We start from the raw sequence: 24,594 nt of genomic DNA on the forward strand, positions 1-24,594 counted from the left end.
TGCCTGTACCAGTCTGTATTCATATTAGACATAAAGAATGTTGACAGAAGGGGCACAAACAAAATATACAAATCCCATAAAGCAGCAATCAATTTAGCTGACTAACTCTGGACAGCTTGTTTCAACTTTTGAAGGTTTATGGAAAACTCCTTTTAGTTCCATCTTATCGTCAAGGTCTAACTGCCAGCATAATATACAAGACACTTGGACCTATCAGCATTTGACTTAATATTTTGAGATTGAAACTGGAATATATCTGCCAGCATGCAGCAAATATTGGTAGGCCTGATGCAGTTTAATTCAGGAGGCAGCCTCCATCAGCTGTCTCCTCAAGGACGGCAGAACTGCCAGGTCAGGAGAGCCCTTACAGAATGTCTCTTAGCACACTAGCTCTTGCCTCTCACCCACAATACTAATAACTGTGAAGAACAAGCACAGGAGAAATCTGGTCTCCCTGAAATCTCTGGGATTGGGCACTATGTAGAAACCCCACAGAATCCCCATACCCATTCATGTATTCATCCATTTGACCAATGCATACCTATTGAGTGGACATTGACCTAAACAAACCAAACAGCCTTCTCAGCCAGAACCAAGCTTATACTTTAGAGGAAAGATTCAGACAATAAATAAGTTACACAGCAGAAACAAAACAAGTGAATTCACTGTCAGTAAGAAGCTTGATTTCACTGGGAGGATGTCAATAATAAACAAGTGGAAAAAGTAAAACACATAGTACATTGCACATGGTAAGTGTTTAGAAAACCCCAAAACAGAAAAATGACATAAGAAGTGTTGAAAGATTTCTATTTTATTTATTTATTTATTTAGAGACAGAGTCTTGCTTTGTTGTCCAGGCTAGAGTGAGTGCCCTGGCGTCAGCCTAACTCACAGCAACCTCAAACTCCTGGGCTCAAGCAATCCTCCTGCCTCAGCCTCCTGAGTAGCTGGGACTACAGGCATGTGCCACCATGCCCGGCTAATGTTTTCTATATATTAGTTGGCCAATTAATTTATTTCTATTTATAGTAGAGACGGGGTCTCGCTCTTGCTCAGGCTGGTTTCAAACTCCTGACCTCGAGCAATCCGCCCGCCTTGGCCTCCCAGAGTGCTAGGATTACAGGCGTGAGCCACCTTGCCCGGCCAGAAAGATTTCTATTTTAAACAGGAAAGTCAAAGGAAGCCTTTCCGAAGAGATCATTTTGACTAAAGAACTGAGGGAAAAGAGGGTAAACCTAATAGATAGCTATCTGTCTCAGAGAAAGAAAGAAATAGACATATATACACATATGCATATATGTATATAATGTATATATTTAGATGCATTACATATATGATGTACATGTGTGTATATACATACACATATATGAAAATCTTTCCATGCATAAGAAACAGCAAAATTTAAAGCCCCTATCCAAGGCAGAAACATGGCAGATTGTTACACAACCAGCTAAAAACCAGGATGAGTGGAGCACTGTGAGCCCTGGGAGAGCAGAAAGAGATGAGGTTAGAGAGGGAATGCAGTCCCAACTGCGCAGGCATCTTGCCAGCCCTTGCTCTGTCTTTGGCTTTTAGATCAGGTGAGACATTTGCATAGAAGACTAACATAATGGCAATTATTTGGGTTGAGAGGTATTAAGGGGGGACAAGCACAGAAACAAAGTGACCCGTTGGAAGGCTACTCAATTCAGTTAGGTTGAAGACTCCAGAAAGTGTCAGCAGAAACTCAAACTCACAAGTCTTAGTGGACTTTAGACAAAACGTGTTAATTTGATGCAGTGAATGATTGTTGACAAAACTTTTCAGCTTCTGAATATTATACGAAAGAGTACACATGATGAATCAAGAATATATGTAATCCCAATTGGGCTGTGAGAATTTGCAAGGAGGTAGAAGGGCGGGCCTAAAAGAAGAAGGGAGATTCTCCTACCTAGCTGTATCAAACTCTGTTGGATCAGTTTTTGCGAGCTGCAGAATTTGGAATTCATTAGAATAGATGAGAATTTGCATGATCAGATAAGTGTTTTAGCCAGATCATTCTAGTTTCTGATTACAGAATGAAGCCCCACCAAAAATCCTGCCAGTTTTAGTGATAATCACAATGCACTTTAAATCTGCTAGCATAAACTTTTTTTTTTATTTCAGCATAATATGGGGCTCTATCTAACTCCTCTTCAGGTCCCCAGAATGTAATAAAATTATAGGGCAGAGGCACTGGTAGTGAGGAGGCTTTCCATATGCATATGACAACACGTATCGCTTCATGTATTTTAATTACAAAGAAATAAAAATATAGGCAGTTAGGAAGAAAAAACAACCCTGTTATATTTACATCTTACATGTTTTTTCAAAAATAAAATCTTTACTTAATATCATTTCATTTTGTAAAACTCAGGGGAAATATGTTAGAAATTATCTAGTTTAATCCTTTCATTTCTAAAAGAGGATTCCGAGACCAAATAAGTTTATGTGCCTTGCATATCTGCCCTTAGTTCTGGCACCTTCTAGGACACATAAAACTGTGAGGTAGCTTCAAAAGGTGCCGTGCTTATAATGCCAAGTACGTGCAAATGAAAAAAAAAAAAAAATGGCATGCCTCTGCCAGAAATGAGTGTTATTTCACCTTTCCTTTGTATCACACAGGAAGAAGATATAGGACTTGGAAATACAGCTCCTGGATCAGAGCAGCCTCACAGTGTTCATTTTGCAGCCAATTCCAAGCCAGCAGTCCTGCAGATGCAGGGAAGCTAGTCAGACACACTCCTGGTGGGGGTACTAGTTTTATTTAACAGTCTTGAACAGCTGGAGAGCACACAGCTAACGACCACTTGAGCATGAAAGTGTCTGACGATTGCATATAAAATATGACATGTGATGAGGAAAAAGAGTAATAACAATATGCAATAGAACAAATGTGCAGTGCCAGGCCAAAAGTGTAAATTGCATAACAAACTTTAAAAGAAGAACTGTCATTATAATGTGCATTCCTTCCTATAGTGCAGTATTTCTTTCAAATCATAAATAATTTAAACAATCAGAGAAATTCTCTATTTTCAATCACCTCAAACATATGTGAATGGAAAATGATGCAAAGTTAGCAGTAGAGAAATAAGAAAACGTCAAATATAGATATTCAGGTCTGTAAGGAATTTTTCAATGGCATTTAAGCATCACGTGAACAAATATATTTATGAATTGAAACAGCCCTCAGGTCCAAGTGTCTGTTACCTTGAAAAAAAGGAAAGCTACCAGAAACAAAGCAAGTAGAAGGTAATGCTGAATTCCAAATGCAATTGCAGGGTGAGCTGTGCTTTTGAATAACAGCATATGTGTTTTTAGGGATTTGTCTCACAGCATGTGTCCTTTTCTTCACATAACTGTCAACTATATCAGCGATGAAAATGAAAAATGTATCACTCAAAACTATTTTTTTTTCTGAACTGTGCCTTATCTAGTGAGAAATGAAACTTCTTTTTTTTTCCCTAAGAAATACATTTCTGTAACATTACTATACTATCAAAGTATAACAGCAGGTTGAAGGAAAAAACAGAACATAGCCAGATACCCACACAGCAACTGCTCTGTTTTTATTTTTGTTTTTGTTTTTTGAGAGCTCAGCAGGTGCTCTGAGATGTACTAGGATAAAAGACCCTACCACCAAGAAGCAGTGTCATGTTATGAGGAAGGGACAACTTATAAACCAATAATATCTATCTATTCTGCATTATTTACTCCATAGAAACTCATTGTAATTAGCCATATTAAATGTATTTGCTATTTAAATTTTTACTGTCTGATCCCCACTCTAGAATATAAAATCTATGAAGTCATTGGTTTTAGTCAATTTTATTTATGGATTTTTCTCCACTGTTTCAATCAATATTTAAATAAATCAACAAAATAATTACCAAATATTGGTATAAATTTAACAATCAAATTATGGATAAATGACATACACAAAGATAGAGAAACATAATTTTCGCTGAGACATTTAAAGAAAGGTACGATGACATGACAAGACTGGGCTTGGTGACCAGTGAGGTCTCAGAAGGTTTTTATGTCAGCCTATCAAATCACATGGCTATTTCCATATTAATCACAACACAGAGGTAAAGTCTAAATCATTTCATTTTATTCCTTGTTTCATTAATCATCCCAAAGTATTTTTTCTTTTTAAAAAATAATAAGTTTATAATTTCATTTCTGAGAGTCTAGACTTGGAATGGAAATTAGAAGCCAATTCTCCTAAATGACTTATTTTTTATGAAAGCAAATTAAAATCAAGAGATATTAAGGAACATGTTAAAGGTCCCTTAATTGATAAAAAATAGAGGATTGGAACCCAGATGCTGAAATGCTCATCATTTCTATGATTAACTTTCATGAACCACGTGCCTGCATCTTCTCACACAAGCTGACTGCATTACCTCAAAGAAATATAATGGAGTTAGAAAGTGTTCACAGGAAGACAACTAAACTATCATTAAAGAAAAGAAGTAGCTTTGTATAGGAAGGCTTTAAAGATTAGAATCTTCAATCTGGAAACTCTGACATCTATTAAATCATGAAGAAGGTGGGTAGTGTGAAAGCTAAGCTATCCACAAACTTCAATTATACAAGGTCTAAGGGTACCCTTTGAAGTTTAAAAGAGATAAATTTAGGACAAATAATGGGAAGTGCCACACTACTTTATTTATTAGGTAGAGTGCTCATGGAAGTAACACAGGCTGAAAATATAATAGGTTCATAAAAGGTTTAGATAAAAAACATGCAATAAATCAATTCTAGACTATTAAAGGGAATTGGCCCAATATACCATTAATACCACTTTTATCTTTGTCAAGGTGTAGAGCCTTCCTTGCTCTTCAGTTATATTTGAAGTGACCCAGTTTGAACCTTATCACACTAATATTAAAAAACCAGGTGTCTTAGTAACATGGACTAAACAGCAAGCATTGATTTGGTACATTACTCTACACATAAGTATCTAATATTTATTGTTGAATGGGTTAATTTTCTATAGCCAAGGTAAAATTTCCAAATGACCATTATAGAAATATGATTAGATATATCAAACTATTTCTGAAGGTGCACCCAACTAAAGTGTGTGGATTAAATCTCTAGATTTAGATGCAAGATCTGCCTGACTGAGGTAGGTCCACAAATATACATATATTCATAAATTCATAAATATTAAAACATACCAAAGGGTATTTCCCTACCAGATATGCACTTTAGATTTTGGTAAATGGGGAGCATTATTTTGAAGCATCTTAGGCTCTTGGTGTTAAGGATCTATAAAATTCTCTTTTATCATGAAGCTCATCACATTTTAAAATGTTAATCTTTGCTGCAGAATACAATATCTTCATTATATATTACTTTCAATAAGAAATTATGATTTGTGAAATTTTTACTAAACATTTAGAGAGAGAATTTCAGATTTATCTTTGGCTTTTATGTTGAGTTGTTTTTCTTATCATGATACTTGCTGTTACAGTGATATGAATTATTTGTAGAATAAATAATGTTACTGGAACGTGTACAAACTAACCATAAAAGCCTATATCCATTTTTAATGATAAATATTCGTGCTACTACTTATAAAGTCAACACAAAAAGTAAAAATAACTGTAAACCAAAGCAACAAACCCAATAGCCATTCAAATTAATGTTAATTTTACAAAGTAGATTCTGATTCACAAAAACAAAGTGGTTCATAATTACGTGAATATGGCATGAAGAGCTAATGTAGATTGTTTAGAGATTAATAATGATGAAGTAAGGTAAACCCTTAATCCACTTTTATATAATCTACAAAAATGTTCATATAATTCTTAATTCACTTTTATATAATTTATAAAACTTTGATATAATTCTTATAATTAATAATTAAATCATTTGAAGCTCATTTGGCAAAAACCAGTAAAGCATATCAGATGTCCTCCTCTGTTCCTTTTGCAGAAACCTGAAGGAAGCATGAAAGGGATAGTGATCATAGTGGAAAAGTGGGCGCTGAAACAATGATTATAATTTGTTATGAGCGAGTCATTCACCTAAATATACAATTTCATTAAATATGTTCATATTATCACATGAAAGTCTAGTTTTCAAAATTTATATAGCTTTAAGGATTGAGCAACACTGGTTTATATCATAACTTCATTGTGGTTTTCTAATAGTAAACATTTATAAAAGTATAAAATTTCTCTTATGATTAAAAACCACATGAGGAGAAAATATTATTGAATTGAATGCTTTCCTGGTAATAGCTATTCAGTTTGCTGAAATTCAGTGAAGGAGTGTATGTGTGTGTGTGTGTGTGTGTGTGTGTGTGTGTGTGTGTGTGTGTTTGTTCATGAGCTACACGGAGACAATGAGTGGGTCAGCTTATGATATAAAGATGAATTTAAAGTGTGGAATCTTTGATTTCTCTCCTATACAGTAGGCTTCATGATGATTAATAAGTTTTAAAAAATCTACTAGTTTTTATTGAAAAATTAATGTAATCTATATTCATAACAATTTCTTTAAAAATTAAGTATGTGCAATGAAAAATGATCCCTTAACTGTAGAGATATGAATCCTTTACCCTTCTACCCAGAGGTGACCATTATGACTCTTTTCTTGTGTATACTCAAAAATACTCTATGTATATTTAAAAATAGCTTTATATGCCTTATTTGCCCAGTTGAGAATATTAAGAAAATCTATATAATGCTAAGAGAACAGCATGACGTTTAATGAGGAATTTATGGCTACTTCTTAAGTTAGTTATTTTAGTGAATTTTTATTACATATAATACAAGATTTCTCGCTTTATTGGGAATACATTTTGACAACTCAATTTTACATATTAGTAAGTATTTAAAGCATGATACATTTAGTATACTTTTAAATGCTTAAATTTGCTTTATTTCAGGGCAATTTCCTCTCATTTAAAAAGAAATAATAACAATAAATCAGTTATAAATAGAAATTTTTTAAAGGAGAAAATGCAGAGTGGAAAAAATAAATCACATATTTCCTCCTTTCAGAATAATCTTTAAATACAGAGTAGAGGTTAAATATAGAAGGGCAAGGACCATATGATGAGGTCTGACTTTCTGACTTTCTCATGTACTAGCTTTGTGATTTATTGACGTTACCTAAACCTTTCTGTGCCTCAGTTACCTACCTCATTTGTAAAAGTGGGGATAATAATATCACTTGCCTCCTTTAACATTATGATGAAAAAAACTGGTAGAGGCAAATCACTCTGTATAGCATCTAATATGTAGAAAGTGCTCAATAAATGATAGCTATCATTATTATGGGTATTATCAATATTTAATTATTTTCTTTAAAACTGTGTAATAATATAACTAACCTCTACATAAAATCAATGTTAGTGAAAGTGCAATGATAGCTTTAATTATAAGAAGAATATGTATTGCACACCACACACTAGTATATTTTATGTATCATCTCAGTTAATCATAAAAAATAAACTCATGACATTTGTATTCTCCAAGTTTTTATTTTATAGTGAGGAAAACTTTGACTATTCTTATAGCATGGTGTTAGTAACATAGAGATGGAAATTTAAGCATAAGTTCTCCTTTGTCTTTTGCTAATGGTCAGTTCAGCTATGGGATTAAGAGAAAATTATTTTCTCATTAAAAAAACAAAACCAGAGTTTGAAATAAATAACCCTGCCTTGGTTACACAGATGACCCTATATACTGAAGTAGGATTTAAGCAAAACTCTCTGGCATATCAAATATGCTAACTCATTAGTGTGACCATCAGTAATTTTAATGGATATGGTGCACCAGGACACCATCAGCAAACATGGACTACAGAAAATTATACTTTCATCAGTGGGAGAAGATGTTACACAGTAATTAAGCCATGAGGAACTAGGAATGCAATGGAGGAAACCTGCAAAAACCAAATGGTGACTCAGAACACATAGGTATTTGGGAGCACACATATGAGAAAATTGCTCAGGATGGAGAATGGGCACACAGGCATATGATATTTATTAGTATAGTTTCATTGCCACCCCCATGTTGGCTTATCTTGGAGAAATAATAGCTTTGGGTTGACTCAGAAAGCATTTGGGTATGTATTAACCACCACCAGTTTATGCATATAAAATCCCAGGAATAGTGTTATTTTTTTAAACTTATTTGTCCCTTTGGGTTTTTTAGATCAGCTTTTAAAATAATATCTTTTTATAAACTTTCTCATCATGTCTGAACCCTTAAGCTTATATTCAAGTTTCTCCAAAAATAATTTTCTCAGCATAAACCCAGCTTGGTTCCTCAGCAACCAACCAAACTTCCATGTTCATTCCTGCCTTTGCTCACAGTGACACAAATTCTGGAATACTTGCCCCTCACACACAGTCTGCACACTCTCCAAGCCAAGGTCAAATGAAATTTCCATCTTCCCCATTATTTCGGTTTTCTGACTTATACTGATGATTCCTAGTGCACACTGGTTTATTAGAGTCACTTTGACACTAATTATAAGCCACCAAGTATTAATACTTCCATGTACTATTTTATTTTTCAGATATATGTCTCTTACTTTTTCTATTATATTTATTTCAGTTTGTAACACAAGCTTTGTACCGAATGTGTGCTTAAAACAATAAATGGCTATAAAACAAGACTCAATTTAACAAAAAAATAATTTGTATATCTTAAAATAAGTAAAGTCCCCTTCAATGAGCCTACTCTAAAGAATTAATACTTGTCATTTTCAATGTATTTGGGCAAGTTTCACTTTTAAAACTGGTTTTAGAATCAGTTTATGGGCTCAAACATAAAAACAACTCAGTATTTTCTATTGACAATTACTCATCTGGCGTGCACAATCAAATCACTGCACAAGAATTTTAAAATATATGTGCCCATACCACAACTCCAAAAATTGGAATTCAGTAGGTCTAGGGTAAGGCCAATTGTGTATATTACATTAACAAGATAACAAAGAAATAGATTAAAAACAAAATAATCAGGTGAAAAATAAAATGCTTTACAGTTTCTCCTTCTCAAAAAGAAAATTGTTTTTGGTTAAAGAAAGAGATAGGGACTATTGTCCAGTGGAAATAAAAATACATTTTGTGTTTTTCATGAGTCATTTAATCTTTCAATTACTCAATGAAGTATATTTATCCATAAAATGCAAGTCATAATATGTGTTCTACTTATTTACTACTATGTGGAAACTACTGAGCAAAGTGTTTGGGTTGTAGATAAAAGTAAGAATAACCCTAGTTTTAAGAAAGTATAAATATATAAAAGGGATAAGACGTATAAAAAATAACTCAGGGCCGATGATGACCCACAGTAAAAGAGACATATAAATAGTTATGAATTTTCCAAAGCTAGAGAGCCCTTGTAGCTGGAGAACTCAAAGAATATCTTAACATTTGAAGCCTACTTGAATTAGGTATGCGTTTTAGCATGCAGAGCCTAGGGGTAGGGCAACCAATATAAACAAAACTGGAGGGATTAATATAATAATAATCATAATAAAATAAAGAGAATTCTCCTAAACCTGAAAACTGGTCTATTTGTCTGTATTCTGAGGCAAATTACAGGAGGGGCAGAGGGCCTACAATGATCTAAAGAAGGAAAAATTAGAACATACTAGGTTAAGAAATTTGACCTTTACCTAGTAAGCAATAATAATGCTGATAATATTTATAGACATTGATAATTCAAAAAAAAAAAAAACTCTGCTAAGAGCTTTTCAAGTATAGCTTCATTCAATCTTTTCAACAGAGTTAGGAGGTAGCCATATTTTTGAGCCATCATCTGTACAAGGAAAGTGAGGCTTAGCTAGATTAAAAACCTGGGCCAAGATTTTTAAGCTTCTTGCTTGGTGGCAGAGGTAAAACTCTTTGTAAATTTGTCCAACTCTGGAGCGAGAGCAATTTACCTCTACACGGTAGTACCTCTCATAATGTGGTTGTATGGGAAAAATTTGAGCTACAGAGTGGCACAAAGTGTCATAGCCTTAAGGACTTGGCTTAATCTTATCCCTCAAGGAAGCATTTCTTAGATCCTAACACTGACATATGCTTTCATCTTAACTCTCACAGTATCTGTGCTTGTCCTGTTCTGTGCAGTTATCAGACTATATTGCAATTCCTGTTTTGGTTTTCTCATGGAAAACACCAGAAACCGTTCAAGGTCAGGCAGTTGGTTGGAATCTGTCTGATTTTTCATATCTTATTGGATAAAATGTTGGCTTCTTCATAACAGAAAATAAATACATATTATTAAATGAATTTTAGAAATATAAAATGAGAAAAATATATTTAGGAAGGATTAGAGGGGAAAGAGAAACAGACATGAAAAACAGCCAGGTCTTTGAATTTGCAGACACCAAGGCTTCCTGGTTCATGAGTTTCCTCTTTTAATACCCAATGAATGAGTACTCACCTTTCAAGTCCTCTGTCAGCTCCCCTATGATTAAATTACCATGTTCCCTTCTCTGCATTCTTCTAAAACTCCAAAACTCCTTTCATACCAGAAGCAATACACTAAATAATTTACAGTGTATTTACCTTTAAATGTTAACTCTCCTACTATATTTTCATCTCATTGAGAAAGAGGTCATATCTCATTTACATCCATTTTCCAAGTTCCTAGCAAACTTTATGATATATAAAGAACTCTAAATTTTGTTTGATTTGTAAAGGAATATATAATTTGAACATCTTCTGTAGTGTGGAATTGGAATCAAAAGGAAAATATCATTTTTAATAGAGATCAAAATAAGATGATTTATCAAATAATTATATTTGAGACAAAAAAAAAAACAGTTGAAATTAATAGACAATGCCTCTGTAGACTAAGGTCAGTGAGAAATAGAAAACAGTTAAAAAATGGTCTCAGGGTGATGGTTGACTATGGAAATCACTCTATCACTTGAGGATAATTTTTTTGGATAAACAGGTATGCTAAGGTCAAAAATTAAAAAATAATGAGAAGTAACTAGAAATTTGTAGCTAAAATTATCTTGAGTTGTTTTGGTTCTTATTCACTTGGGGGGATGTTCTCATGTTTCTTATCCATTTACTATTCCTTCTGCAAAAAACTTTGCCCTAAGCAATAGCACTAGATGTGAATATAATAACATCAAAGGTTGCATTCAAATTTTAAACATTTCTGAACTCTTAAATATACCATTTCAATTTTTCTGTCTACCTTTTGGAGTTGAAATAAATGCTTTATATATTCATTTGAAATAAAACCTGGTGTGCAGCATTGCAGAGAAAAAACTAGCAGTCTTTTGAGAGTAAAAGCAAATCAATAGTAATATCTCTCAAAGTAGAAGCACTTTTGTTGACAGAGGGAGCATGGTTTAATGGGAAGCAAAGTAATCTTTGTTTTCAGTCAGAATGTTGGGCTGTGCATGAGAAATGACATGCTGTAACCACTTGTTCTACATTAAAAGGCAGTCTGGCATGTTTAAAGGAGAGAGAGAAAATAACCCGCCTTATACTGATGGACAACTCATGGCTTTAATATATAACATAGCTATAATCGTCATAAGTTTTTTTTCGTAATTTTATAAATTTGTCCTCAGTTCCCATTGAACTCTACTCTGTTAATTAAAGTAAATTATCCCATATCCCCAAAAGGGCAATACAGGAGTTGTTCACATTGCAGCCTGTAATTGTGACTAAGCTCTCTCATATCCAATCTTGGACTTGAAGTTTTATTCAGGTCTTGATGGTGATGGGTGATAATGATCATGACAATGATGATAACACAATGATGATAAATATGTCCAGATAGATAGATAAACTACAGATATAGCTGTAGCTATTGACAGATATAGTAATAAAATAGGAGAAATTTTTATGTTCATTTATTGCTATGGGATATGTACAAAGAAAATTTATTTTGATCAAATTTCTTCATTCTTAACCTTTAGATAATAAAGTAAATAATAGTGAGTAATGTAAGCAATCAATAATTGTTCTAGACTTTAAATACCTAGATCAGCATAGGAATGTCCCTGTAAAATTATAGGTCCCATTCCCACACATACTAAAAAAACCTAGTAAAAGAGGCTTGATATTTGATGAATATGTGCATTATACTAAGTAAATATAAATTATTTTATTATTTATAGGAAAATTAAGTGAACGAATTTGTCATTCTGAACTTCCAATGAACTCACTGAAAAGCACATTCACTGACTAGTGTTTGTTGGCCTCAGTTCCTTGCTTTTCTTGAAGGCAGCATATTTACATTTCAGTTTTACAAAATGCAACAATAACAATAATGCAGCCCTTGGTTTCTTTGTGTTGCACACCAGAGTATTCTGGAAGGAAATTCTCTTTGAGAAAGTTAAATGTTTAAGGAGTTATTGGAGGTAATTTACTTGCAGCCACACAGCCATGTATTTTTGTTTAAAGTTTATATGTTGCCTCAAAAGTGTGGTTTACATATTTTATTTAGATTTTTGTAAAAGAATATTTGTTATAATTCATGTCAATATGTAAAAATTAGATGGTATTTATCTAAATATGATTCATTTCCAATACCATTTCATAACCTTTAATGTAAATTCACATCTGTTTCAATGCTTCCAAATGCAAACGTTCACTTGGAAAAGAACTGAAGCCAGAGAGCGTTCTCTAATATACTGTGACATGCCCACAAGGTGGCTCCAAACACCAAAATATGTTATTTTCCCTCTGGTTAAGTGAATAGAATATTACCAAAAATATTAGCAGCAAATTTACCCTATAAATGGGTCAATACTTCAAAAACAAATTTATCTCAACCGTCTTATCAAGTTTTGAAGTTTATTTGATATTGTATTAAACTGAAGACATTCAAAACAACATATCAAATGGTTGAAAGCCTTTAAAGAATTTGAAGGAATTTGAAAGGAAATTACTGTTATAGTCTACATAATTAATTAATAACACTTTTTTTCTTAGGTTTGTAAAATTAATTTCTCCTTTAATTAGTCACAATTTTATTATCACTTTATTTCCAACTAAATAAAAAGAAAATATAAAAAAAATGCAAACTAATGAACTGTAGTACAATTAAAGGATTTTAAAATTGAAGAGAAAGTTATGTCTAATTTTTTAGCCTATTAAAGGCCTAATTCTTGAGAGTGCATACTTTTAAATTATCAAGTAAATTAAATTTTTTAAATATATAATAGAATATTTAAAATAAGCAACCTGATCAATCAGGCATATAGTTAAATCATTTTGCCAAATATTACAATAAGGTGGCAAAGAAAAAGAATGCTATGAAATGGCCACAACATTTAATAAAAAAAGATAAGTAAAAGACTGTGACTTTGATTAAACAGATAGTATGTGACTAAATAAATAATAAGTGTAAATACATAGCTATGAAAAAAAGGAGAATGATCTTTATTATGTTCACTAAATTATATCTGTCAGCTAGGTTTAGGGGTCTCTATTAAGGTTCTTCTCACCTTTACAGATTAGTGGATCAGATGAAATGCTAAGTATGTCCCTTAAATATGTGAATTTCTAAAATAATATATTAATCAGTCCTGGTCTATAAATACTGAAAAGTAAGAACTATGATATAATTCTGAATTTTTAAACTAAAGTTTTAAAGAGAAAGGTATTTATGGACCCATACATATATATATATATTTTAAAACCTCAATGTTTTGGCTTGTTTATGTAATCCATAGAGATCATTCCAGATGCTTTTTTAATTACTACACAAATAGATGCACAAAAAAGAGAAGAAAAAAAAACAGAAACAGTGATTTTAAATTGCTCTTCATATCACCTTGAATGTGAAGAATGAATAGAATGAATTCTCTAAATAAAACCTGTTAAATTTTTCACATTTTGCAGCAGGTTCTATGTCTTCATAAGACAGTTTCAGAGACTTAGTCTAGGAACTCAGTAGTCCACTGACCTTTCAGCTTCTAATATAGACTGTAGAATTATTCTTGAGATTTATAGGTATCAAAACTTTAATGAGATAATTTCTGTAATGCACTGCCTCTGTTCATCATTCTTTTTCTAATTCTCATTACTCTGACCTCAAGAAGGAGAATCTGTGAAAGGAATCATTACTGTAGTATATTCAGAAATGGCTCATGTTTCACCTGAGTGAGTTTATGTGGCTTATGGAACTCACAACAGTTAGTCTCAGTCTTCCTAATGCTTTCTCCCTCCTCTGTCCCTGTTTCAGGACCTTCACATTATTTTCAAAATTCATAACCAGTAATTCCCTAGTTCATGCAATGACTATCTGAGAATGCAACTGAAGTTTTCAGGTTACATTAAACTCTTTATGCAACTGATATTTTAACAATCATTAGAGAATATATTTATAATAGTTATATATTGAACCCTTTCCAATTATAATAATAGACTTATGAACCCTTTCCAATTATAATAGTAGATAAGTCAATTGTGTCCTTGGAAATTTTACAGCTCAAACCTCCATTTCCCCAAAAACAAAATTTGGAATGAAGAATGCATTATTTTGAAATTAATGACAGAATCAGCCTTAAAACACCAAGCATTTCTCACTTCAAGTACAAAATAATTACATGGCACAAGTTAAAATTTTTAAATTTTAAAGTTTTAGCTTAAGTCATATCATACGCTATGGTTAAAATAAGACACACTCAATATTAATGAAAAAAAACATAGGCCACATGAATTTACATCTAATAATAACACCAGTAACAATAACAGGTAACACTAGAACATCCATTGTGCATTAGGTATTTTTGTTAGACTTTATAGTAATTGCTTCTTTTAATCATGACAGTTGCCTTATTATGTGAGTACAATTACTAATCCCATTTTACAGATAAAAATCCACCAGCAATATTAAATATTAAGTATATGTAAAGAGGCACAGCCAGAATTTCAACCCGGACAGCTTGGTGCCATGGTCCATGCTTTCATGCGTCAAAGTTTTTGGTGAGAGCATTTAGGTCAGGGTCAGTACATTTACTAAGAAAGGAAATCTCAGGACCTCTGGGATGCAAACTTATGACTGTATAGTCTTTCTATTAAACATGACCTTCATCAGTTTTCCTCCCCAAAACAGAATGTTATATAGTGAATGTTATATAGTCTTTTTCACAGAGTGACTGAGTTTGAAACTCAGTGGTTTCTATGGAGTGCATATTTTCATTACTTAGAGGCTGTGTAAGCCCCTGTTCATAATAATTTTTAGCAATAGAACTCTAGGGTCCACTTGGCCTTAAGATATATCCTTTTTCTGTAGACTTCTTGCCCAGGATGAGTATATCAGTCTCAACTTTGAGCCCTTGCTTTATCCCATACAGTCCTCTCTATCTGCACGATGGCAACTGGCTATTGCAAATTTGAAGTACAGCCCAGATCACTAACCAAGAGGCTGCTCCTCACTGTAGCTCCAATTCAGAATCCACTCTCACTCTCACATAGACTTATAAACCCTTTTCAATTATAACTGTAGATAAGTCGTTTGTGTCCTTGGAAATTTTATGGTTTAAACTTCCATCGTCCCAAAAACAAAATTTGGAATGAAGAATGCATTATGTTGCCAGTATAATTAATGAGAGAATCAGACTTAAAACACCAAGAATTTCTCACTTCAACTCAAGTACAAAATTATTACATGATACAATTTAAAATTTAAGCTTTACTGAATCAATCTTAAGCTACACAAAAATGTATCTTGAACCAAACTGCTAACTCACTTTGATATTTTCTTAAAAGATGTCATATGGCTTTAAATACATTAATGCAGCTTTAAATATATAGGTGAAGTTAGGTCCCTGTATTGGTCACTGTAAAAGCACCTAGTTCTTATCCTTCTTATATCTTTCAAAGCTGGAATATAACAAGTTGTATGATTACTCATACAATGCATCACTGTAACAGAGGTTTCTGTTTCTCCTTCCCCCCACCCCACACCCCCCACTCACTCTCTCTTTCTCTATCTCCCTCTCCCCCAATCCTATGTTTGTATTTTTGGTTGTTTGCATAGTGCCTGGCTTATGGTAGGCACTAAAATAAGACTTGTTAAATGAAAGAATGTAGAAATGAATGAATGAATCAAGCAAGATACTGAGAAGTTTCTTCAGTAGTATTTATAATAGAAGATCAAAACTCAAGACTTTGTGCTAGATGGAGGAATAAGTGACTGCCCAATAATATTCTATTTAATTTTAGTACTAGTCCATAAAAGTGGGACCATTTAAAGCATAGCTATTGCAAGTTACATTATAAATCATGTGACATTTAATTGTGAATATCTCACATTAGAATCTGCCTCTCCTCAAGGACAAAATGTGTATTAAATTCATGCTTATATCTCCAAATGTGACACAAGGGAATGCCTCATAGTAACTTCCCCCAAAATGAGTGAAATTAATTAGGAGCCAACGAATAATTGAGCAAATTATTTATAGAAACAAGGAAACCATCTAAACTTATACTGGAAAACACAAAAGAAAAAGTATAACCCATTCAAAAGAATAAATAGCAATACGTGACAGCCCCAAATCAAAAGAAAGTTACTTTAAGGATTGTGGATGTTACATCGTCATAATTCTGAGACTCTTAGCACTATTAAAAATTGAAAGTGTCCATAAGGATGTTTTTGGGGACAATGGTTTATACACAAAGAATTATTTTACTTCAATGCAGGACGAGACTTTTCTTACCACACTTTTACCTTTTTGGACCTACCCAGAAATAGGCTTGATTTAACCTTTACCTATAAAGTGAGGTGAATTGTGAATTAATGTCTTTGCTCTGAAGTCAGAATTACTGTTGCCATTTCTCTAGCTTTACATCTCCATTGGGCTGGATTTCATATTTCATGCTGTATAATGCTGGATAATATAATTCCAAGAAAAAAATGTTTAGTAAATCAGTTTTCTTAACTTAGATTTTAGTGATTTCATGCCTTCCATTTTTTTAGTACTTACAACAAATAGCTGTGTTTATTCCCAAGTTAGTGAAGTTTTGCAAATTAATTAAAAAACTATGTAGAACTATCTAGTTATTAACTGTTGAAAAATTGGGATATATGTTTTAAAAGGCATAGTAGCTGGAAGAGATTCTCAGAAAAAAAAAGTAGTTTTCACTTTAAAAAAAATTATTTCAGCATATTCCAGGGTACAAATGTTTAGGTTGCATATATTAACTTTACCCAACCCAAGTCAGAGCTTCAAGTTTGTCCATCCCCTAGACAGTGTGCACTGCACTCATTAGGTGTGTATATACCCATCCCTTCCTCCCCAATCCCACCTACCCCATACCTGACGAATGAGAGATAGGAACACTTTTTTTTTTTTATTGCATTCATCCAAAAAGCTTTATGTCAGTAGGGGGGATAATCATTTGTTTAGTGTTGAAATTCTATAGAAAACCTCCACTCTTCACTCAGCAGTTAGAAAGAAAAAAGTAAAAAATAGAGAACAGTGCTTCTAAATACATGCCTTCGCTTAGGATTCAATTTTTAACTAATCTCCAAAAGAATAACTGAAGCTTTGGTTGAGGAGGTAGATAAATAAAGACTTTCCATAAGTTCCTATTCATGGAGAAATATTCAAATGTAGGGAGGCAAATGCAGACAGAATAAATCTGCATGTTTGTGGCTTTCACTCTCCGGAGACTACATATTGAAAAATTACTCTAGTGACAAAATAATGAATCAAGACTATAGTGCAGGAATAACCATCTACTTATCATGCTTTAGGAAGAAGTAAAAAAAAATTGAAAATTTTATAGATGACTAGGCTAATGGTTAATCATTATGTACTCTCAGTTCCTTATTTGATGAAATAAGTTGACATACACTTTATTTTACTCCAATTATTTCTTTTCTCTATGTCATAGCTAAATCAAATAAATACCACAGTATTGGTTTTAAAAGTATGTAATTCATATTTTTTATTTTACTGACCACTTGAGTTAGAAGTAGAAAAATTTTAATGCTTTACTTTATTTAAAGCAAATTGGGTGTGGTGTGCACTGTCTAGAGGATGGGCATGCTTATAACTCTGACTCAGGTGGGGCAAACGCAATATATGTAACCTAAACATCAGTGCCCCCCTAATATTCTGAAATAATAAAAAGAGATAAAAAAGCAAATATTTTAAATAACATAATTGAATATACTTCACAGGTTGAAGGATCACACAGTAAACAAAAAATCCTTAAAATCCCTCAGATAGTTCAAGTATTTTCAAATCTACCTAAATATGAGGCTATTACTTTAAAGTTTATCTTTAGAAGTCAAATTATCTTGAAGTATTGGCCTTAATTTAAATTCGAAGTTTGATTCAAGAATTATGGAAATATGCATTACTTTAAAAAAATCCCAAAAGTTGCAATGGATTCAAAGGAAGTCTATTTAACTTGATTTTATTGGGAGTGGAGCTACATATAAAAGAAGACTCAGTTACATTTTAAAAATTTACATTAATGTTATATACAAAATTTACCCCTCCTTTTCTAATTCCTGAGGCAAATATGTTGATTGCATTTGATCTATTTGGAAAACTGTATCAAATTCAATTTCAATTCTTATATTTATACATATTACATTAACACTGTAGAGAATTCCCAGAATAACTCATGTTAAAATATTTACTTTATTCAGTTTATTGATTATTTTACTTTGCTACACATTCTGCTTAACTTGATTATAGTTACAATTTATGTTTCTCAAATTTTCAATTGGAAACAAGACAGGGATATGGTAGTTCTTTACTCCACAGTGGCTAGAATAGAGATTTACTCAGTATGTATCAGTTTCACTTTATATTACAAACTGGTAATATGTGTTTAGCACAGCAAAGAAGAATCATCATGTCTAATGACACACTGCTCTCTAGAAACATGTAATTTACATTTAATTTATTTTTAAAATTAAGGCTCTGTCCAACTATTTAAATATCTTCTCTTACAGTAAACCAACAAAGATGCCTAATTGATAACATATACACTGAGTATAATAATTCATGTCTATGCATTCTATATGCTGATAATTTGGAGAAGTCATTTCATTAATAAATGCTGAATTCCCATACTTTGCTTGCTGGTGCAGTAAACTACACTGGTACCAATTCTGACTCCTTAGAAACCACAGAGTTATAATATTTATAAGAATTGTTTTCATTTTGAAGAACAACTAGCAGCCAACTGAACTGTCATACACTTTTTGCTATAATACAAAGGATATATAATAAATTTAATGTATAATGTAGCAAAGGATAGAATACTGGCCATAAAAATCGCAAGATTTACAGAAATATTTTATAATGGGGTAATATAAAAAAAAGCACATGAGAAATTTATTCAAGGACTTTGGTAATTGTTATAAATGAGAAAGGAGAGGACAGTAAAGGAGGGAGAGAGGAAGGGAGAGGGAGAGGAAGATAGAGAGAGAGAGAGGGAGACAGAAAGATGCCCTGCTAAATTTATGAAGATCAGCAGGGCTCTGAGGTGTTTAGACATGTCATTTAATGCTGAATTTCCTGTTGTGAAGCAATGTTGTATTATATCTTATAGCCTATTGCTTAATTCTATCCTGAAGCTTGACATGCCATTTAATTTTAATTTATATCACTGCATCATATAGAGTATGTAGAATCAAGATTGTTTTCTTAAGGAAAAAAATAGATTGAAAATTGAGATCACATGTTTTGCTAAAGTGCTTTATAATGTTACTGATAAACTCTCTAAAGAAATGGATCCCTTTAATGTAAGGGATTGTTATATGAAGGTACTTCAGCCTCCCATAGGCAGGCATCTTACATTTTATTTCCTAAAATGATGTAAAATATAATTTTATTTTACCCATTCTTAATGAGTTTGCAGCTTTCCGTTTCTTTAATTCTACCTCCAATATGGTTAAATGTTTAACTAATATCTCCTGGTCTTACAGTGTATAGGGCATCATACACATTGCAGGAAAGAAATAAGATAAAAATGTAAAGAAATTGGTGAAAATAAAGCACTTATATTCTTTAAAAATGTCACTTTTTTGTGTGAGAAGTTGCATTGGTGATAGAGTTAAGCAAACGTCGTATTGATTATTTTAACTGATCAATGTTAATATTTCATGAGGGATAATATATTCCCAGAAATCTACAACTTTAATGTGATAGATCTGGTTTTTTGGCAACATGTGTCTTGAGTTAGTTCAACTGAATGGTGACAAGCAAATGTGTGGCAAAGCATACATGGCCTTAATATGTTTAAGGTACTCTTCTATTTAAGAAAGACAGCACAACTGGATTGTAAAAGGGCTCAAGGGCTCATACTAAAATGTCAAGTGAGTGAGGCTGCTATAGAGTCAGGAAAGAAAAAGAGGACAGAGGTGACCCAGAGCTGATACTGTTAATCTTAAAAAAAAAGAAAAAAAATTGCTGGTTGTTTGAAAATTTCTCTTGTTCCTATGCATGAAAAAACAATCTATAATTTTTAGTGGTGAATTTATTGGGGTAAAAGCAGAAAATTATATTAATGCTCTGTGAACCTGATCCAAAGGCTTTAACTAAAAAAACAAAAGGTAGATTTAAATTTTTTAAACATTTTTTTCTATCTATATGTTTCAGTTTATTGTAATGATGACAAAATAATTTTTTTGGTGAACTCATTGGTCTGAATAAGTGTCAAGAAAAGAAAAAAATAGATTTGTCTATGTTAACTTCCAATTTCTCAAATATGTATTCATAATGTCATGCCTTGGACTCTGTTTTGTTTCCCCAAAATATTCATACTAGGCATCATACACCATACTTAGTGCAATGCTTAACCAATTTCACCATTGCTCCATATAAGTCTAATAGAAATAAGGGAATCTTTCTTGCTGCTTGGCTTTTAACTTCAGCTTAGTTCAGACATGATTGTTAAACATAATACGGTTAGTAAAGTGACTCTTCTGAAATCCTATTTTAATCACATAATATTTTGGTTATTCAAAAGTAGCTTCCAAACATAGACCTGAAATTTAGAAATCAAATATCTGCAAAAAATTACTTATGATTGGCATAAACAATTTTTATATTTCTCTATACTTTCAGTATTTCACAAGCACTTTTACAATGACAACAGTATTACAATATGAGTTGAATAGTAAAAGTAAAAATATATTTTGACTAATGCTTTTGACGCCCAAGGGTTAGACTAGAGGTAGTTGGGTTTACATCCCTAATTTGTATAATTGCTTACTATGCAACAATATTACTGATAAAAAAACACTTAACAGAAATATGGTTCACTTTGCTGCTGAATCAGCATCATCGGAGTCAAAACTGTTCCTGTGCTGCAGCCTAGTGGAATGATTTGGTATAAAAATGACATATTCCTATAGGACATGGTGTTATCACTGGCTGCAAAGTAGGTTAGGTTAAGAAACATAGGAAATAAGTCATATGCCCATAAATCCCCCAGATAATGTATACTTTGCTTCAGTTATTTGTTTACATGGGAAATTAAGGAAGGTCAAGAAATTCACGGAATGTTTAAGGTGAGATTGCCAAATTTTGGAATTAACCTTTTCAGTTTCAAATATTCTATATTTTTCAACAAGGAAAAAAATACCTCTTTCATATTACACTAACTTTATTAATAATGTACCCGAAATTTATATCTCTCTAGATAGAAAATCATTGTTCTATATTTTTTCCCCAAAGAAAACCCTAGTGTAGGTAAAAATCTAACAATGAAATATTAAATTGATTACCTGTACAGAACTGTTCTTATCAATAAACAGCTAGATTTTATAAACAGCAAGGAACATCACCTGGAGCATAAATCAGGTACTAGGCAATTTAACCATTGACATCATACATATGCATATGTCAGTGGTTGCTCATATAGTATACATTCTCTCTTCCCATTTTTCCCCCAAACATCTAAATGTATGAAATTCTATTCTTTGATTGGAGTCAAGGAAAGCATGTGCATTCACCAGGGAAGTCAATTTGTTAGCCGCAAGTATTTGAAACCAAAGAAGTATTTGAAACCAAAGAAGTATCTGATTTAATGAAAGCAGACATTGACTCACACTTTAAAAACACAGCCAAAAAAAAAAAAAGTGAAAGCAAAAGAAAGAAGCATTTCTTTATACTTTTGTCACCAGAATGGGCTTGTATTTGATGTGTCCCTAAGGCACAGGCACATGCTGTTTATATTTGTGAACTCTCCAATCCCTTCACCACCTCCCTCCCCAAATAAACCATCATTTCCTGATGCATTGCACATTGAATACATATGTGCCACATTTACTACACTGGGGGAGCACGTTATCTATGCAACTTATCATTTACCTATTTCTGTAGGACATAACCTCTTCCGTTTTCCCCCCCTTCATCACTTTAACTAAAAATGAACATACAGCTCTGTCAATGACATAATGTTTTCATGAAAGTTCTACTAATTAAAAATCCTCACCATACCAGACCTAAAAAATGAGCACACTCTTGCCAAGTGTTATTCACCACAGAGAAGCTCTTGTAGCTATGGTTTAAAGAAAGATAGAGAGGGGGATGGTGTGGAGGAAGAAAGTCTACTAACATATGCATTGAAGTATAACAGTTGTTGGCGTCAGAGGGACAGATTATTTTTATTATAATATAGATCCTTCAAGAAAAAAAAAAAAAGAGAGAGAAGAAAAAATAATACATCTCCAAAGAGCTGAGAAGTAATGGATGTGCAGTTTTGGATAATAGATGCTTTTACTGGAATGAAGGACCACAGTTATAGGAAAGAAATCTGTACAATGAAAGCAAAAGATGATACATCAGTTTTAAAACGGTATTTGTCTTTGTACCTGTAAACTCCCCTTTTTTAATGATAAGGAGATAGCAGGTTTTTATTGTAGCAGCATAAAACCACTTTCAGACTACTGCTTTTGCCCATACTTACAGTGCAATCAATAGTTACTTGTTGGGGACACGCATTTAGACTTGCAATATGCTGCATTAATTTAACACCACATAAAATATGGATTTTATTGCAGCAGAGACAATAAATGGTGCAACTGCTGACTACATGGATTTAATCTCCCCTTCTTTATCTCCCACCCCTAATACTTCTGACTCAGATATAAGATGTGAAAACAGAAATGATGCCTATTCTATTCCTGATAAATGTCAATCTATTGTATTTATGTAGATGCTTAGTGACCATTGACAGTTTCAAGCATTCTGTCTTCTGGCTGTCATTGCTCTTTATATTGAAGGTACAATGAACTACGACTAAGAATAAGTGCAGAGTGAATCCATTCATATGGAATGCAAACTAATGTTAGATGATGTTAGAGTTCCCAGAAACGATGTTATCTCTTCACCGATTTTCAAAATAAAGATGAACAAGTATGAACATGAACAATTACACTCCATAATATATTTTTATCATTTGTTCATAGTGATTGAATTCACAAACTCTAATATCATGACCTACTGTTGAGCAAAATATATAATTTATCCAGCTTTACATTACATACCTAGATATTCAAAGCAGTTGTTTCCAGAATCTAACATATAGAGTTGTATGCTTATTTGTCTATGTATGAAAGAAAATTATTTTAAAATAATTGCTACATACAACTTAAAAATAAACATTTCTGCCCCCAGAGGGAAAAAAAAAATACAAGACCTTAAGGGAGTTAAAAGAAGAGAGGTGAAGTCTTCCTACCTTTTTTTTTTATCAGCTTCTGGATAATGGAAGTTGGTTCCAGTCAAAATAACCCAGGAGAAATTGTCACTATGTCCCTTTTTTGTTTGTTTTCCGCTGTTATTTTCTATCACTGATTCTAGTTCAATCTAACTCAAGCTTTCCCTCAGCATCACTTTTAACTCTGGACGGCAGGGAACCGAAGAAAACGGGGGCGAGCTCTCTCTCTGATTGGCTTTCATTCAGTGCTTCTGATTAAGGGGAGGAAAAAAAAAAAAAAAGAAGGAAAAAAAAAAAAAACAGCAAAGGGGGAAAAAAGCCCTTCCTCACACGGAGAGAAAGGTTCTGCTGATAGAGCTGCAGCACTCGCCATGGGAAGGTTAGAGACTGGGGAAGTGCTGGCTTCTGCGAGCACACAGCGATTTGCAAGTGAATGCGAGGGGAGGGCGCATCTGAGAGGAGGGCTTTGCATGAAAGGCGTCCCCTCCCCCGCAGGGCAGAAAGACTCTCTGTTTCAAGGCTAAGGTAATCAACCCAATCTAATCCGCCTGAGTCCGTAATACAATCTCAGAAACAGGACTGCTTCTTGCAATTTTTTTTTAAACAGATACTTCTTCTGACATATGTATTCCTGCACCATCCTTACACCAGACTACCGAAATCCAAGTGTTCACGGAGTGCCAAGTCAAATTGCAATCAGATCTGATACGTTACCAGAGTGATTTCTGTTGCAGTTTTAAATGTTTATATTTTGCTTTCAGCGAACTTTCTCTTCACGATGCTCGAAATATCATGTTTTGTCGCTTACTGTCATGGGAGAACATACCTTGCTCATCATTTTGGAATGTCCGGGAGTCGGTCTCGTCTGCTTAATTTAGAAGGCTTTCCATTTTAATGCTTTACAGATAAAATATTTTATTAATAATTGA

At 33.0% G+C, this 24,594-nt stretch overlaps 1 protein-coding gene across 1 annotated transcript in view; it reads right to left on the reverse strand.

The window, feature by feature from the left end:
• The window catches only part of CDH10 (cadherin 10), a 158,489-nt gene extending 134,440 nt beyond the window's left edge, over positions 1-24,049 (reverse strand). Inside the window, exon 1 of the mRNA XM_012765179.3 lies at positions 23,687-24,049. The gene's annotated coding sequence lies outside the window, so the exon portion shown is untranslated. The remainder of the gene's footprint in view (positions 1-23,686) is intronic.
• Between the last annotated feature and the right edge of the window lie 545 nt (positions 24,050-24,594).

The sequence above is a fragment of the Microcebus murinus genome, chromosome 11, assembly GCF_040939455.1.
Source record: "Microcebus murinus isolate Inina chromosome 11, M.murinus_Inina_mat1.0, whole genome shotgun sequence".
NCBI lineage: Eukaryota > Metazoa > Chordata > Mammalia > Primates > Cheirogaleidae > Microcebus > Microcebus murinus.